This window comes from Sus scrofa, chromosome 9, assembly GCF_054392235.1.
Source record: "Sus scrofa isolate SSC_HxYL_T2T_F1_AM1 chromosome 9, Sscrofa_HxYL_maternal_Yorkshire_Landrace_v2.0, whole genome shotgun sequence".
Lineage (NCBI taxonomy): Eukaryota > Metazoa > Chordata > Mammalia > Artiodactyla > Suidae > Sus > Sus scrofa.
In genome coordinates this window covers 122,983,513-123,000,703 of record NC_139391.1, presented here as the reverse complement: position 1 = coordinate 123,000,703, position 17,191 = coordinate 122,983,513, and the positions used below count along the sequence as shown (strand labels likewise).

Here is a 17,191-nt window from a genome sequence, read left to right as displayed (position 1 = left end):
CTATGTTTCGTCTCCTTGTATCTTCAAGAGCTCTTGATGACTCATACTTTCCAACATTTTCTTTTTTCAGGGCTTTCCTGGTAATTTCTTCAGATTTATCTTCTAGTATACTAATTTTCTTTTTAGCCTTATCCAGCATTTTTACCCTATTCACTAATTTCGATGTCTACATGGTTCCATTTCTAAGTTTTATTTAATTATTTTTAAACATGCCTATTCTTTTTCAGAATCTCATGCTTTATGTCAACTTAAGCATACATATTTGATGGTCTCCACTTGATGATGCGCTTCATTGATGCACTGTCATTCGGAAAGAATTGTTTCTCTGCTGTTTTACCATTTTGAAGTGTGAATTTATCTTCATTGTGGCTTTATCTATGGAAATCTTGTGCACCCTAGGTTGAAGAAGTGTACCTCCAGAGAGGTTCTGCATTTTCTTCTGGCAGCTGTGAAGCCCTAAATCATTTATATACTCTTCTTTCAATTAAGGAGTTCCTAGCCAGCCATTCATTTTCAGAAGGTTTTTGTGTGCCCAGTGTTCAAAAGTAAGTAATAGCTACACTTGCTTTGAAAACATTTCAATGAAGAAGAAAAGTCCTTCAGCTAAAAGAGTCTCTGTAAAGAGGCCCATTTTAGCCCCTTGGTATAAGAAGAAATTATACCTAAGGCACTGAACACCACTGGAAATCTTCTAGTATATTGAAATAAAACCAGACTTTTACTTTATTCAAATAGCCAAAATTAGGGCCTGAAGTTTCTAATCCTCCCATCTCTGTGACTGGTCATCGGGATAAGTTATACAGTTTAAACCCATCATAACTCTGGGAAATACTTAAACTCCTGTCGTCATGGATATTTTTCAGGGGGAGGATCTAATGTCAATATTTAACCCACAGCATCTGTTCAGGCTGACTGACTCAGCGTGTGTTAAGTGCTGCCATGGTCTCCCTAGTATACCTGGAGACTCCAACTTTCCTTTCAAAGATCTCCTGCATCACAGGTGTCACTTCTCTACCACCACCACCCCCTATTAACCAACCTAGAACCTCCCACTTTCTATCTGCTGTCTTTAGTACTTTCCTTTTTTAGCTAGTCCCCTCAATTTGAAAAATGAATTTGAGCCTGGTTTTCAATTTCCATTTCTCTTCCTATTGAGATCTATCTATCTCTTACAACTCTGTCTTCTCCATTAGTATTAGGCATAAAAGTCTACAGCAGACGTCCTCAAAATTTTGGGTCTCAGAGTCACTTTTGAGTCCTTTACTCAAAAACAAACAAACAAACAAACAATTGAGGATCCTAAGGTAATTTCACTTGTTTTAACTATTGATAATTTCCATGTTAGAAATTGTAAGAGAATTTCAAAACATTTATTTGTAAATGACAGTATTAACATACATATTTTGACCAAAAACATTTTTTTCAAAACTTACATCTTCCAAAGCATTAAAAATAGTGAAAAGAATAGCATCATTTTATGTATTTGCAAATTCTTAAATGTCCAGCTTAGCAAAGGACAGACAGATCTTTGTATCTGCTTCCACTGTGAATCTTTTGAACATTTTATGAAGTAATGAAAAGCTCCACTATCCACTCACAAAATATTGAGAATGAAAAAAAAAGAAAACATTAATATTATTATGAGAATAGTTTTGAACACATGAAGATCCTTAAAGAGACACAAGGACCCGCTGAGTTTCATGAACTACACTTGGGTACCTTTGACACAGGGTAAGTCCCACCCAGGCCAGCTGAGGCCTGGAGATACTACACACTAATCTGTCCCAGCAAGGTCACCTTGAGATAGGAGTCTGAACAGTATTCACAGAGAATCAGAATGGGGGGACAGGCCACTGCAGTGACTACACCAGATCCTTAACATGCTGCACCACAACAGAATTCCAAAAGGTTTTCTTCTTTATGCTTTTTTTTCTGGCTGCACTCCTGGCACGCAGAAGTTTTCAGGCCAGGGATGGAACCCACACCACAGCAGCAACCTGAGTCCCTACAGTGACAACACTAGATCCTTAACCCACTGTGCCACAAGGGAACTCTTCTTCTTTACACTTTAATCACTGAGCTTCTTCTCTTCTACTGTCCCTTTGCCATTGGTTGAATTTACTTGAAGAGAAGTAAAAAAGTAGAATTAATCCTAAATTAAAGGATTGACCAACACTGAGTAAAATAGGAAAATTACTATAATTCTGGCTATAATACAGCTTACTCTGTTTAAAATGTTCAAGTATAATACTTTCTTTTACAATAAACAATTGTAGACTCATATTTGGCTAATAGTACACCATGACCCTCAGGTCTTTCTAGGTCTACACAAGCCATTCCCCTTGCCATCGTTTTTTCGCCACTATATATGTCTTTCTGGGGATCTGGGGTAGGGGCTCTACATTATGTTCTACACAAAATAAAGGACTTCTTTCAGAGAGTTGCTTCAGATGCCTATAAAACAAAACATCAAAAAGAAATCTTTCAAAGAGAAGGTTTCAACGGCTCGGTATCATAATATTTTCTTTGCAATTACATATAATTCTCAGCAGTGATGCAGGGACTGTTACAGAATTATGTGAGCATATTACATGTCAGTTAAAAAAGGTATTGATAAAATATTCACATCTTAGATGAGTGAAAAAACATATAAGTCATCTGAGTGTTTCAAAGACTTTGTGTTCTTGAGGTATTTTGCAATGATTTCTTTGAGCAATTCCCCAGGATAATTTTATTAACTTCATCTTTGTAAATAACGCTGCATAGGACAATAGAGAGATCCCTAGCCTGGGAATTAGATGCGATGGGTTCCAACCTGCTCCCTGCTGATTTTCTGTGCAGCCTCCGGCAATTTACGTATTCTTTCTGAACCTCAGTTTCCTCATTGTCCTCACTGACTTTTGTAGCTCTGATATTCTCAGCAGGGCCGATTTTGCCAACCTCAGTTGCATCCTGGGATTTGAAAATCTCTTCATGGCACTGTGCTCATGCCACATCCATACCAGTGAGGTACTGGGGGTGCCCTCTGAGCACCCACACAAGCTCCTGCCATTGGGAGACTACATCTGAGCTGTGTCTGTGTGATACGCTTTTGATCCACTGCTGTGCCATCTGCTTTTATGAGTCAAAAGAATAGTTTCCGGTGTCTTTTGTAGACACGCTTCAGCTAAGTGGAGATGCAACAGTCGTAATTTCTGTTAATACCTGAAAATATCTCAGTACTTTTGATGATGAAATGGTGTAGAGTCCCAGAGAGCATTTGGAAACCCTCCCCTACACTCATCCCTCATTTTCATTTAAGAAAACATCACTGCTGCAGGTTGGATAAGGAGAAGGACTGGAACTCAGATCACTCCTCTCAGGGACAGGGGAATTTTCAGTGAAGCATGCTACTGCTTCCAAATATACCACAGCATCAATATCAGGGACTAGGCACTGATATAAATAGAAAAGGTAAAAATATGTTCACAAGGCTTTACTTTTGACAGGCAACTTATCTTTATTATTTCAACTGAGCCTCACTGCAAAGAAAGCCAACACTTGAAAGGGTTAAGCAACTTGCCCAATGTTGCTTATCCAGGTAAAAGAGCCAGCCTTGGAGGCCAACTCTTGTATGTTTCCCGGACTTAGCCCTGCCTTCCATCAAACAGGCTGATTACCAAGGAATGAAATAGATCTTTCCACTGCCTCTGGCTGCTGAGGGATCAACCTGAAAAGGGTTGGTCCAGTTGGCAAAATACTCCACACTATTCACACGCTCTAATCTACCAAGATCAACACTATAATTAAGTTTACTTTTAGTAAACTTCAGAATAGGAAACCAACCAGAAGTCAGATGTTCCAGCTGATTCTTTTTTTTTTTTTTCTTTTTGATCCTCCAAAATGGCTCATTTCTACACATTTAATCATATGAATATGCCATTACGGTAAAGGGGGTTCACACAGACAAAATCACGAGATAAGCTATTTTTTATCCAAATTTTTTCATCAGGTGACAGTAACAATTTTGTGCATTTACACTAAGGAGCTACAGCATAGGAGTCAAGCAGAATGGCTCTAGTGATCACATCAGTGTTCAAACCATGGCTCTATAGCCTTGCCACAGTCCTCATCTGTGTAATGGAGGCAAACTGTGGCACAGACATCATAAATTTGGTTAGAGAATTAAATGTGGTAATACCTATAAAGGGCTTAAAATTATACCAAGCACACAGTAAGCACATAATAAATGCTAGGTATTATTACTATTATTATTAATATAATGGGTTGTCATGTTATTCTCATTTTATAGATAAGAAAATTGATATTCAGAGAGGTTAGTGATTTTCCTGACATCACAAAGTTTTAAGTGGCTTTATGGGAATTTATTTGCTAAAGCCTTAAAATACTCTAAGTCAGGAGTTCCCGTCGTGGCGCAGTGGTTAACAAATCCGACTAGGAACCATGAGGTTGCAGGTTCGGTCCCTGCCCTTGCTCAGTGGGTTAACCATCTGGCGTTGCCGTGAGCTGTGGTGTAGGTTGCAGACGCGGCTCGGATCCTGCGTTGCTGTGGCTCTGGCGTAGGCTGGCGGCTACAGCTCCGATTCGACCCCTAGCCTGGGAACCTCCATATGCCACAGGAGCGGCCCAAGAAATAGCAAAAAGACCAAAAAAAAAAAAAAAAAGTCAAAAAGATACATGCACCCCAATGTTCAAAGCAGCACGACTTAAAATAGACAAGATGCCTATCAACAGATGAATGTATAAAGAATGTGGGATGGATGGATGGATAGATAGATAGAAAGAAAGACAGACAATGGAATATTAGCTTTAAAAAAAACAATGAAATTCTGCCATTTGTAGCAACATGGACAGACCAAGAGAATATCATCCTTAGTGAAATAAGTCAGATAGAGAAAGACACATACTGTATGATATCACTTACATACGGAATCTAAAAAATGCAAAAACTAGTGAATAAAACAAAAAAGAAGCAGACTCAGAGAGTCAACAGGAACAAACTAGTAGTTATGGGGAAGGGCAGGTTGCAGACTACAGGGGCAGGGGAGTGGGAGGTACAAACTATTGGATTAAGATAGGTTCAAGGCTGTATTACATAACATGGGGAATATAGTCAACATTTTGTAATAAGTGTAAATGGAAAGTAGCCTTTAAAATCGTATATAAAAATTTTAAATTATAAAACTAAAAAATAAATAAATGAGACTAATACAAATGAATATATATGCAAAACAGATAAGACTTACAGGCAAAGAAAACAAACTAGTGGCTACAAAGGATGAGGGAAGAAGCAAATGAGGATTAAGAGCTACAAGCTACTATGTATAAAATACATAGTATTTTATTGTTAAGGATATATAGCAATAGCACAGGATATTACAGTCATTATCTTATAACTTTAAAGGGAATATAATCTGTAAAAATACTGAATCACTGTACCTGAAATTAATGTAATACTGTAAATCAACTATACTTCAACAAAAAATAAAAATTTTGACAAACGAAGATTATGTGGTGTCAGGCTAAGGGCAAAAACAAGAATAGAGGAGAGAAGGAGAAGAATGACAGCCTGTCTGGTGGGGGATGAGGCAGGACCCTGGAAGGACCACATGATCGAGCCCTGAGATGAATGTTGCCAACTTCACATTTGCTATATTTAATAAGAGACCAGTCTATGCCACCTCAAGTGGTTTGGTTTTCTCTCAAAGTGTGACAACCGCAGAAGAATCAGACTCAAGAGAAAGACACATTTTAGGTCACTTATTAAGATAGCCTCTAAGCTGTTGTTTCTAGGTCTCCACCATGTGACATAAATCTTTAAATTCGAGAACATATCAGTCATGTGAGCACAAACTTCTTTTATTCTTAAAGGTCTTTAGGTTAGGAATACTCTTTGCTCACAGTAAGAAAGAAGTCAAATGAATTATCAACTAAATTATCTATGGCATTGTTGTCGATTTAATTTCCAATCCATCTTGGGCTGGTCAGTACCTTGCTCAACAAGCCTAGTATCACTGGTTTAATGTCAATGTCAAACAATGTACTATCAAAGTATCTAAAGCCTTCTTCTCAATTTCTGTTCTTATTTCTTTACAGAACAGTAATAAACAGTTTGGAGTGGCACATATTTTGCACATTTTAAGGAGTGTTGGCATAAATAAAAGGACATTTATTGTTAAGTTCATGAGAAATTCAGAAGAGGTCCCAGGGTTAATTTGGAGGCTCCATGTCTTTGAAAAAGACCCAGGCTTCTTTTTATTATGACATTTTGCCAGGCACAGCATACTGCTTTCTGTCCTCAGGCTTGTAATGTAATGGCAACAAACTTCCTGAGCCCCAGATATCATTTTCTCACTCAACTTTATCCAAAGCAGAAAGGGAAGAATGAGAGCAAAGGGGCTTTCTCCTTGTGTGGTTCTATATTCACTCAAAGAGGAGTATCTTGTCTAGAAGCACTCCCAAAGATTCCCCCAACTCATCCAAAACGGCCCCTACAGCACACATGCAGAGAAGAATGAAATCACTGTGGTTAAATGAGGTCAATGTGGATATCCAGTCCCTTAGGGATCCACAACACATTGCCATCTGAACAAAATCAGGGGCTTTGGCAAGGAAGAACCAGGAATGGCCCTTAGGTGAGAAGAGAAGCATCTGCCACAGAAGTCTTGGTTCTGCCCAGACCACATGAGGCATAAAGACGTGTGCCCTCAGGGGAAATGCAGCATTCTGCAAAAATAAAAGATGCATTGAAATTTTTAACATGATATAAACTTCTTATCCACTAGAAACTTCTGGTGTTCAGAAAATAACAGAAGGCAGATCTCCCATCCACTATCTCCTCAGTAATTTTTTTTTTTAACTTCATAAGTTTCCTTTTCCTAGTTTTTTTAAAGGGAGCTTATAATAGGACTTTCCTCAGGGACATGTTATGAAGATTTTACGAGTTAATAGAAAGCACTTAGAAACGGTCTTAGCATGTGGCAAGCCTCAAATAAACCTTACCTTACTGTTACTGCTAAGAGGTTATGGAGACGGATTTTGAGTTTCTACATAACCCAGGATCACTGTTAGAAAATCATGAGGGCTTGAGAGTTTGGAGATACCTCAGGCAGTTCCTAGAGCGCATTTCACATAAAAACACAGTAAGGAAAGATGGAGCAAGAGAGAGAAATTTTATGGGCAACCCGTGACTTCTTAAAGAAGACAAAGCTAGCAGTGTGAAATTACAGGCTCTTACAGAGGCTTGCTTCCTCTAAATCACTTTTGGGGGGCTTACTGGAAGAAGTTCCACAAAAAGCTGTGGAGTACTACAGCTATGATCTGCCCATAGAGGTGGCGCTGAGGTTGTGACACTGTGCTGTCTGCTTGCCAAGGAGCTATGTCAGGAAGCCAGAAATTCTGGAATGACCCAGAATACCTTTCAAAAGCTGTTGACGAGCAACTGGGAGTTACTGCAGCCAGCAGAAAATGCCGCTGGGAGTCACTGCATGCCACAGTATAGGAAGGAATGGTCACCAGGAGCTGGGGCCAGTGGCATCTATCACTGAGGGCCATGAGCCACGAAAGTTGCTGCCATCAATAGCAATTTCTAAAAGACAGTGCTGGAAACTGCCAAGGGAAAGCAGCAGACTCTAGGGCGGAACTGGGGTATCTTATTGCTCAGAATTTCTGGCCCTTCTCATCATCGGTTCAGGAGATCAAAGTGCTGGTAACTGAATAACAGCAAACTGGAGAGGGAACAGCATGAGCTCAGAGTCAAAAGACCTGGACTTGAGTTCTGGATTTTCTATTCTGTGACCTTGGGTAAGTCCCTAAAAACTCTAGGCTTCAGAATATTTAATGGGTTAATATATGTGTAAATGCTTTATAACATATAATGTACCAGGAAAGTCAAAAACATTGTAATCATTATTTTTAAATATATTCTTCAATAAAGAGCAAAATTAAATAATTTTGCACTAGAGAAACTGAAGGGAATAGAACCCTAGAAAATCTAAGTCGGGGCCCAAGCCCATTTTAGAGTCCTTTCACAGGAACCTAGCTGAAAGTTCAGATGAGGTCTGGAGAATGAAAGTCTCACTAATGACTAGGATCAGAGTCAAATTTGGGGTTGCAAGCCCTTGGGTCCCTGCATAGATGTGGTACCAGTTTTCAGTTGCTTAATGGGCTTGAAATCCCATTTTGTGTCAAATGCAAAAAACACCTGAAAGTTTCTTGAAGAGGTTTTTTAGAGAAAAGAAAATTAAGCATAATGTATCTGTGGTTGACCTTCTGTCAGTATAGTTCCTTCCCAAGTTCCTTGGGAAAAGCAGAAGGCAGCAATATTTCAGCAGCTGGGAAAGAAGGACACATCACAAGATGCGAGCCCAGCTGCTGTGCTGAGTCAGAATGCCCTTTCAAGACCTGCGGACTGGTGCTCAGGGAGACAGTCTAGCTCTCTGCCCTTAGCACCAGCCTCCAGGGTTTCCTGCACACATCTGAGGAGGGACACTACCCACTTGCCTTCCCTTGCCTGGGGCACCGCCTTCTGTTTTGGCAATTAGTGGTGCTTCTGAAAGACTCCATCTGCCTGTCCACTTTGAGTTTCTGCTGCACTGACATCTGGGATTCAAAACTATTTAATCTACTGTCAACAGAGCCTTTCTTTAAAAAAAAAAAAAAAAAAGAGAGAGAGAGAAGGAAAGGAAAGGAAAAAACACTCAAGAAGTGAAAGAATCCAAACATTATTAAAATGAACCAGAGAAACAGCATTCTTTTTGTCTTGTTTTTTAAATAGAGCTTTCCACACCCCACATGTTTATTCTATAATTAGAAAGTGTGTTGTAGAAAGGGTGTTATGATCACCCTCTAAAAATCTTGTTTTTGTAACACTGAATTTACCATATGATTTTAATTTGGAGAAAGAAAAAAAAAAACAAGAAAGCAGCTACAGCACAAAGAGTTCTGTGATGCAGTACTATGGAGTATCAGAGGCAAACGAAACAGCTAAAATTAATAATAGTAATAATGACTATTAATGTTTTCAGGCATGAAAATGATGAAATTAAGTCCACATTGACTCTTCTCTAGACTACTGAACTAGGCTGAATTCATTAGCCCAATTTTTCCCTTCTCTAATGCCATCTCCAGAAGTCACTGTCCTGAACCCCAAGTCTATCCGTACCCTTGCTCTGGCCAGAACCGTTTGAGGAGACCTTCTTCACCTACAGAACTAAGAATCGTCCCCACACTTGAAATCCAAGTCACCTTCAGTCATTTTCTGCAGAGGTGATAATGCCTCCCCCAGGGTGTGTTTGAAACTGTCTGGGGATTCTTTTCAATGGTCAAAATGCCATGGAGCACTGCTGGCTTTTAGAAGGCTGGGACCAGGCATACGCACCCCCTAAAACAAAGAACCATCCACTCCCCAAAACCAGTGGCCAACCCATTGGGAAACACTGAGCCTAACTTTTAAATTTTTCCCAACTTGATTTTCTACTCTTTCTTCTGTTATATGCAACTCCCCAGCCATCTCTCCCTCAGCTGGTGCACTCTCAGTGATCTCGGACTCTGAAATGTCCTTCCCAGTGCACTGATCCCTGCCACTTTCCATCCTTCAAAACCAGAAGAAACCAGTCCCATCCTCCGGTTCACATTACCTTCGCCATTCCTGTGGTCCCCATTATGTTGCTGATACCTCTGCTTTAACTCTTATTGTATTCTGCCTTAGGCTATTGTCATTTTTATTACTCTCATCTTTAGCTCCACTACCAAATAATACATTTCTAGGACAGCTGCCTTATTCAGCTTTATATATACCTCAAACACTGAACACGCACTTAGTGCCTGGTATTTGGTACAGTTGTTGAAATGTAATTGAATTACACTCATTATTTGTAATTTTTTTTTTCCTTTTTTCTTTTTACCACCACACCTGCGACATATGGAAGTTCCCAGGCTAGGGGTCAAATCGGAGCTACAGCTGCAGGCCTACGCCACAGCCATGGCAATGCCAGATCTTTAACCCAGTGAGTGAGGCCAGGATCTAACCTGCATCCTCACAGACACTATGTCGGGTTCTTAACCCACTGAGCCACAATGGGAATGCTTGTAAATTTTTTTTCTATCAAATGTATGTGGGGACATTCTAAATTTTTTTAACTACTAGTGGACTTAATATGTAAAATCTTATTTTATTAGTTCTTCTAAGGCAAAAACTGTTTGAGTAAATTGAAAAAAAAAAAAAAAAGGTTGGTTTCCTGCCCTTGTAACTGAGACAGGGTTAAATCATTTCAAAAGAAAGAGCCAAAAGGAGTTAGTCTTCCAGAAGTCACAAGGAAAGGAAAATGAAATTTTTTTGTGTGACCCAGTGAGATCTTTGTGTACACATGGTTCCACAAATGACTTAAATTTACAAATTTCACTTGACTTTAATTCAGCTTTCCAAAATATATATATATATTTTTTTTTTTTAACTCACCATTGGACTGAGATGAAACGTGAAAATTTTCAACTCAAAATCAGATTTTTTTTATAGGAAGCTGTGAGCAAATAAAAACAAGTTTTGGTGGGAGCATTTTACCATCTCTACCATAGGATGGATCACTGCCAGTACCATACTTGTTGATGAGACATCTGGCTAAAGGCCTCCTGCAGAGATACCGTCTGTGACTTTATTTTTCTGGAGATTTCATCCGTGAAGATTTTCTTTTCCAGTTACAAAGTTCTCCCAAGGGGGGACACAGATGCTTTTTGGAAACCTATGAAGTGTTGGCAAATCTTGCCCTGTTTACCATGGAAACTTGCAACTTGGATAGAATTTCAGTGTCTGACCTGGTACAAGCATAGACGGATGTCTGATGCCTACTATTTTTTTCTTCATGTTGATTTTAAAATTATAAATCATAGAACCAGATCAAATAACTTTGATTTGTCCAGTCCATTCGTTCATTGTGGCATAGTCATACCTATATACACTTGAAAATAGATTGGCAGGTGACAGAACATATGTTGCCATTAAAATTTATGGGTTTGATTCTAATTATCTGCATAGGACTGCCTGAAAAGGGAATAGACTATGTGTAAGCAAGGATGATTTAGTATCTGCTTTTCTATTGTTTTTTCTTAGGAAGGTCTAAAATATCATATGGCTCAAATTGCTCAAAAAATTTTTTTAATGAGAAAGAAAAAAATGAACAAGCCCTGCCTATAAACAGATATGACCTGCTTTCCTCTAAATAACTGTTTAAAGCCTCTAGGCCAGGATTGTGTAAGAAATTTGTTTTTATGTCTTTGGGAACTAGTTAACAATCTGGTTCAGGACCTCATCACTTCTTGCCTGGATTACGGTAATGGTTTCTAACTTGATCCCAGACTATGTTTCTTGCACCGCAACCTCAATCTATTTGCCACACTCCCACTACTGGCACTGTCATTCAAAATACAGATCTGATCACCCCAATTCAATGGTTAAAACCCTTTAAAGGTTTGAGGAGTGCTTTCAGGAGACTGCCAAATTAGTGTGGCATGCAAAGTTCTATCCTAGCCTTCCCCCTTGCTTCACAGAACTCTTATTCCACTGTACACGTGTCACTCTCTAAGTTTTCACTCAGTTCGGCCAGCTGCTCCCAAGCATATAATGTCACCTCTGGAACTCCCTGCTCTTTCTATGGTTTGCTCCTATTTATCTTACAGCTCATGTGCCACTTCCTCCAGAAACCACCCAAATTTTCTCATCTAGGAAGGGTGACCCCCACAAGGGTTCCAGGTAACTCTCGTGCATATCTCCAGGATGGCAGCTATCACACAGCATTGCTTATGAATGGCACAGAAGTTCCAAGAGACCACATTTTATCCACAGCCTGACAAACATCCTAGTCTGTAGACGGTACTCAACAAAACAAAAATTGATCAAATTATGAACAAAAGGATGAATGAAGCAATAAAATTTGAGGGATTACATTACACTTGTTTTTCTGGTTGTACTTTGAGACACTGGGAGTCTCTTTTTTTCTATTTTTTTATTTTAGAGCCATACCCAAGGCATATGGAAGTTCCCAGGCTAGGGGTCAAACTGGAGCAGCAGCTGCTGGACTACAGCATCGTTACAGCAATGCTAGATCCTTAACCCACTGAGCAAGGCCACGAATCAAACACACATCCTCATGGAGAGCAGTCAGGTTCATTACCACTGAGCCACCATAGGAACTCCCAAGACACTGATAGCCTTGAATTTGCCATTTTGAAAGGATCTTGACGATCAGAAATTATTTTTTTTCTCTTTTTACCACTTTAAGAAAACAAAGGAGATTTAAGAAGGAAGCTGACCTCAAAGAAAGTTTAAGCAAGCTAAAGAGAACTGAAGAAGGCCCTTTTCATGTCTAGCACAGCCATGGCTCATCATCCCAAGAAGCATCTGAAGCATGTCACAGCTCCAAAGCATTGGATGCTGATAAAATGACCAATATGTTTGCTCCTCATCTGTCTACCTGTACCCACAAGCCTGAGAGAATGTCTCCCCCTCATCATTTTCTTTCTTTTTTCTTTTTAACTTTTTGGCACACAGAAGTTCCTGGGCCAGGGATTGAACTGACACCACAGCAGCAACCCGGGCCATTGCAGTGACAACATCAGATCCTTAACTCACTGCACCATAAGGGAGCTCCACCTCATCATGTTCTAAAAACAGACTTAAGTATGCTTGAACAGGAGATAAAGTAAAGAAGACCCGCATGCAAGAGTTCATTAAGGTTGATGGCAAGATCCCAACAGGTATGACTTACCCTGCTGGTTTTAACAGATGTCATCAGCCTTGACAAGACCAGAGAGAACTTGCATCTCTTCCTCGACACGAAGGGTCACTACGTTTGCTGTATTACACATGAGCAAAATAAGTACAAGCTGTACAAAGTGAAAAAGATCTTCATGGGCACAAAGGACTGCCTCATCTGGTCATCCTTGATGCTCCCACCAACTAGTACCCTGATCCCCTAATCAAGGTGGATGACACCATTTGGACTGATGTGCAGACTAACAGGATGACCCATTTCGTCAAGTTTAACACTGGTAACGTCTACATGGTGACCAGAGGTGGTAACCTGGGGAAAATTGGTGTGATCACCAACAGAGACAGAACGCCTGGTTCTTTAGATATGGTTTGTATGAAAGATGCCAAAGGCAACAGCTTTTTCACCTGGCTCTCCAAAAAAGTATTGGCAAAAGCAACAAACCACAGACAACTCTTCCCCCTGAAAAAGGGGATCTGCGACACCACTGTTGATATAAGAGATCGGCAGCCAAACAGAGCAGTGAGTGAAATGATCTCTCTCTAGGCTACGTGATTGGAAGGGCCCTTGTATTTAATTGAACATAATATTGCATCATTAAAAAGCAAAAATAAGGACAGCACAAACCATTTAATAAGTAAATATTTAATAACAAAATCATTCAAATGATTTTGTGACCTTTGCACTGTGTACATTATATTGACCAACCCCAAGCATCTAAAATAAAGACTCCAATTTTAGTTTGTGACCAATAAAACAAATAAAACAGATAGTGGTCATTTTCAGGATAAAATCATTTTAAATTCATTTAAATACAAAATAACGAACATAAGTGATCTTCTTTAGCAGATCACTTTAGCACTTGGTAAAAAAATATTTTAGCTCTTTAGCATGCTGGCAAAAAGCATTTTATTAACATGAAATAGCAATAGGGTTTACAAATTCCCCTCAGGTTCAAAACAATCTGCTTGCAGTATTTGTAATTTTCCACTTGTTTTCCTTAATTCCTGCATATGCATTGACAGTTCAAAGAGCCTAATCTCTCATTTGAGGGGAAATAAATTCAACTCAAGTCCAGAACGTGTACTTCCTGGTATCTTCCACCCAGCCTCCAAGGGATAAAAGCAGTGCTTGAAATCAGCCTTCGACATAGGAAAAAACAAACTACAGTGTGATACGAAGTGCAACAGAATTTCTAGCCCCCAAAATACATCTCTCCCCAGCCCTTTTCCTTACCAGTCAATGTGTGAAACTACTTTAACAAACAGACATACACATTAAGAAAGAATAATCTTATGATATCAAGGAGATTATCCACTGACTTAAATTCACACTACCTGTTATGTTGTGAGATATGTTTTTATAATATTTTCTTAGCCTCTTTGCTGAAAACTCCATCTTATCCTTCCTTACTTTGTCCTGTCTTCGTGCTTGAGAAACAGTCCCAGTGATGATAAAGGACTTAAGCTTAAGAACAAAGACCTAAAGGCATGGGTTATTCGCGGGGTCAGCTGAATAAGGACATAATACATTGGTCTAGGCAGCCGGACCTGTGCAGATTGGCACGCCATTTGCACAAGCATGATATGTCCCCTAAAGAATAAGAGAAAGAGGAACCTCATGGCCAAGTGGTTTATGAGTGGTCATTAGCAGAATATACATTAGCAAAGAGAACCAAGGTGCAAACAGGGTTGCCGCAAATAGGCATGCCATTTGCGGAAGCACAGCGAGGATTCTCTGAAATGCTATGCATAGATAGCTAACTCAAATGCTAATGATTCTTTTTTTTGTCTTTTTGTCTTTTGTTGTTGTTGTTGTTGTTGCTGTTATTGTTGCTATTTCTTGGGCCGCTTCCGCAGCATATGGAGGTTCCCAGGCTAGGGGTCGAATTGGAGCTGTAGCCACTGGCCTACACCAGAGCCACAGCAACGCGGGATCCGAGCTGCGTCTGCAACCTACACCACAGCTCACGGCAGCGCCGGATCGTTAACCCACTGAGCAAGGGCAGGGACCGAACCCGCAACCTCATGGTTCCCAGTCGGATTCGTTAACCACTGCGCCACGACGGGAACTCCAAATGTTAATGATTCTTAAATGCCTAAAGTTTAGAGTAAAAGTTTAACCATCTACCAGCTAAGTGACTTTTAAAATAATAATAAAAAAACCCCTATATCCTGCACCTACAACCCCCTTTTCACTTGACGTAATCCTCAAGAGCACAATAAAAGCAGTGTGGTTTCTTGAGGCAGGGCTCTTGGTCCCTGAGACCTTGAGTCCCCTGGGTCCCACCTTTACTTAAGATAAATATCTCTGTGTCTGTTTTATGTTAACTTTTTTTCCTTAAGTTCCACAGCACCCATTCTTCAGCCCATCCTGGTGGGCTGGTCTCGGCACTGTTATGTTTCCTTTTTTGCCTTGTTTGCCAAGAAACCCAAAGCTTAATTTATTGTTCAGTTGGAGCAAAACTTTTCTACTTCCTACTTCAGTTAGAAGCCTCATCCTAGATACCTTAGAAATCTATACATAGAACTTCCATATGACCCTGCAATCCCACTCTTGGGCATCTATCCGGACAAAGCTCTACTTAAAAGAGACACATGCACCCGCATGTTCATTGCAGCCCTATTCACAATAGCCAGGACGTGGAAACAACCCAAATGTCCATCGACAGATGACTGGATTCGGAAGATGTGGTATATATACACAATGGAATACTACTCAGCCATAAAAAAAGGATGACATAATGCCATTTGCAGCAACATGGATGGAACTAGAGAATCTCATACTGAGTGAAATGAGCCAGAAAGACAAAGACAAATACCATATGATATCACTTATAACTGGAATCTAATATCCAGCACAAATGAACATCTCCTCAGAAAAGAAAATCATGGACTTGGAGAAGAGACTTGTGGTTGCCTGATGGGAGGGGGAGGGAGTGGGAGGGATCGGGAGCTTGGGCTTATCAGACACAACTTAGAATAGATTTACAAGGAGATCCTGCTGAATAGCATTGAGAACTATGTCTAGATACTCATGTCGCAACAGAAGAAAGGGTGAGGGAAAAAACTGTAACTGCAATGTATACATCTAAGGATAACCTGACCCCCTTGCTGTACAGTGGGAAAATAAAAAAAATAGAAAAAAAAAAAAAAGAAGCCTCATCCTTTGACAGAACATTGTAAATCAACTATAATAAAAAAATTTAAAGAAAAAAGAAGTCTCATCCCTCTTTCTATATTTTATGGACTCACCATTTGTGCCCCAGCCAAGAAAATACGGTATTTTGAAGCCCTAGCCCTGCAGCATGGCTACATTTGAAAAGGGGGACCTTCAAGCAAGAAATTAAAGTTAAATGCAATCATAAGGGTGGGGCCCTGATCCTAAAGGATTAGTGTCCTTACAAGAAGAAACACTAGAGAACTGGCTACTCTCCTTCTTCCCCCCTCCTTCCCTCTCTCCCCCATTGCACACACACATCAAGAAAATGTCATGGGAGGCCTCTGCAAGAAGGCAGCCAGGAAGAGAGCTCTCACCAGAAACCAGGAGCTAGAACCTTGACCTTGGACTTCTAGCCTCCAGAATTATGAGAATATTAATTTCTGTTGGTTAAACCACTCGGTCTATTCCAATCTGACTATTACATACATGATTCCTTTCTTTTCTTTTGATCTGACTCTTTACTGCTTACCTCGAACCCAATCTCTAAGTCCTGGTCACCATAAACTCTGCTGCACTGCATCTCTCACCATCCAACTACCAGTGACAAAAACTTTAAAAAAAAATTTCATGGAAGTTCCCATCATGGCACAGCAGAAACGAATCTGACCAGGAACCATGAAGTTGCAGGTTCGATCCCTGGCCTCACTCAGTGGGTTAAGGACCCAGCATTGCCGTGAGCTGTGGTATAGATCACAGGCGCGGCTAGGAGCTGGCATTGCTGTGGCTGTGACATAGGCCGGCAGCTGTAGCTCCGATTAGACCCCCTAGCCTGAGAAACTCCACATGCTGTGGGTGCAGCCCTAAAAAGCAAAAAAAAAAAAAAAAAAATTAATGAACTGAATGAAATTGAAAAGGGTAATAACTCAGCACAATAATATGGGGTCTACTCTTAAGCTATACTTGCAGCCCTAAAATTAACCTTACCTATTGCTTTTCTAAGAGTGTCCTCTATAATTTTATAAAAAGAAATGACTTTTTTCTTCCTATACTTTAGTGTCCAGTTTTATAAGTGAAATTTCTGTAAACTGGCTAAAATTAATAAGTATGATATAGTGGCTTGATTTCATGGGATAGTGTGTCCTTACTGAACATGGAAACAACCTAACTCCAACCTCATCTTTTTTCATGTTTTCCTCTTTTTTCTAATTTTTAATATGATCCACAACCCCCCCCCACACACACACACATGCCTCCATTCTCAAGCT

The 17,191-nt window shown here is 39.9% G+C and overlaps 1 protein-coding gene and 1 pseudogene across 2 annotated transcripts in view; one reads left to right on the top strand and one right to left on the bottom strand.

The window, feature by feature from the left end:
- PAPPA2 (pappalysin 2) overlaps window positions 1–17,191 on the bottom strand; it is a 522,663-nt gene that overhangs the window by 436,775 nt on the left and 68,697 nt on the right. The gene's annotated exons all lie outside the window — the stretch shown is intronic.
- On the top strand, window positions 1,661–13,321 carry LOC100521210 (small ribosomal subunit protein eS4-like; annotated as a pseudogene).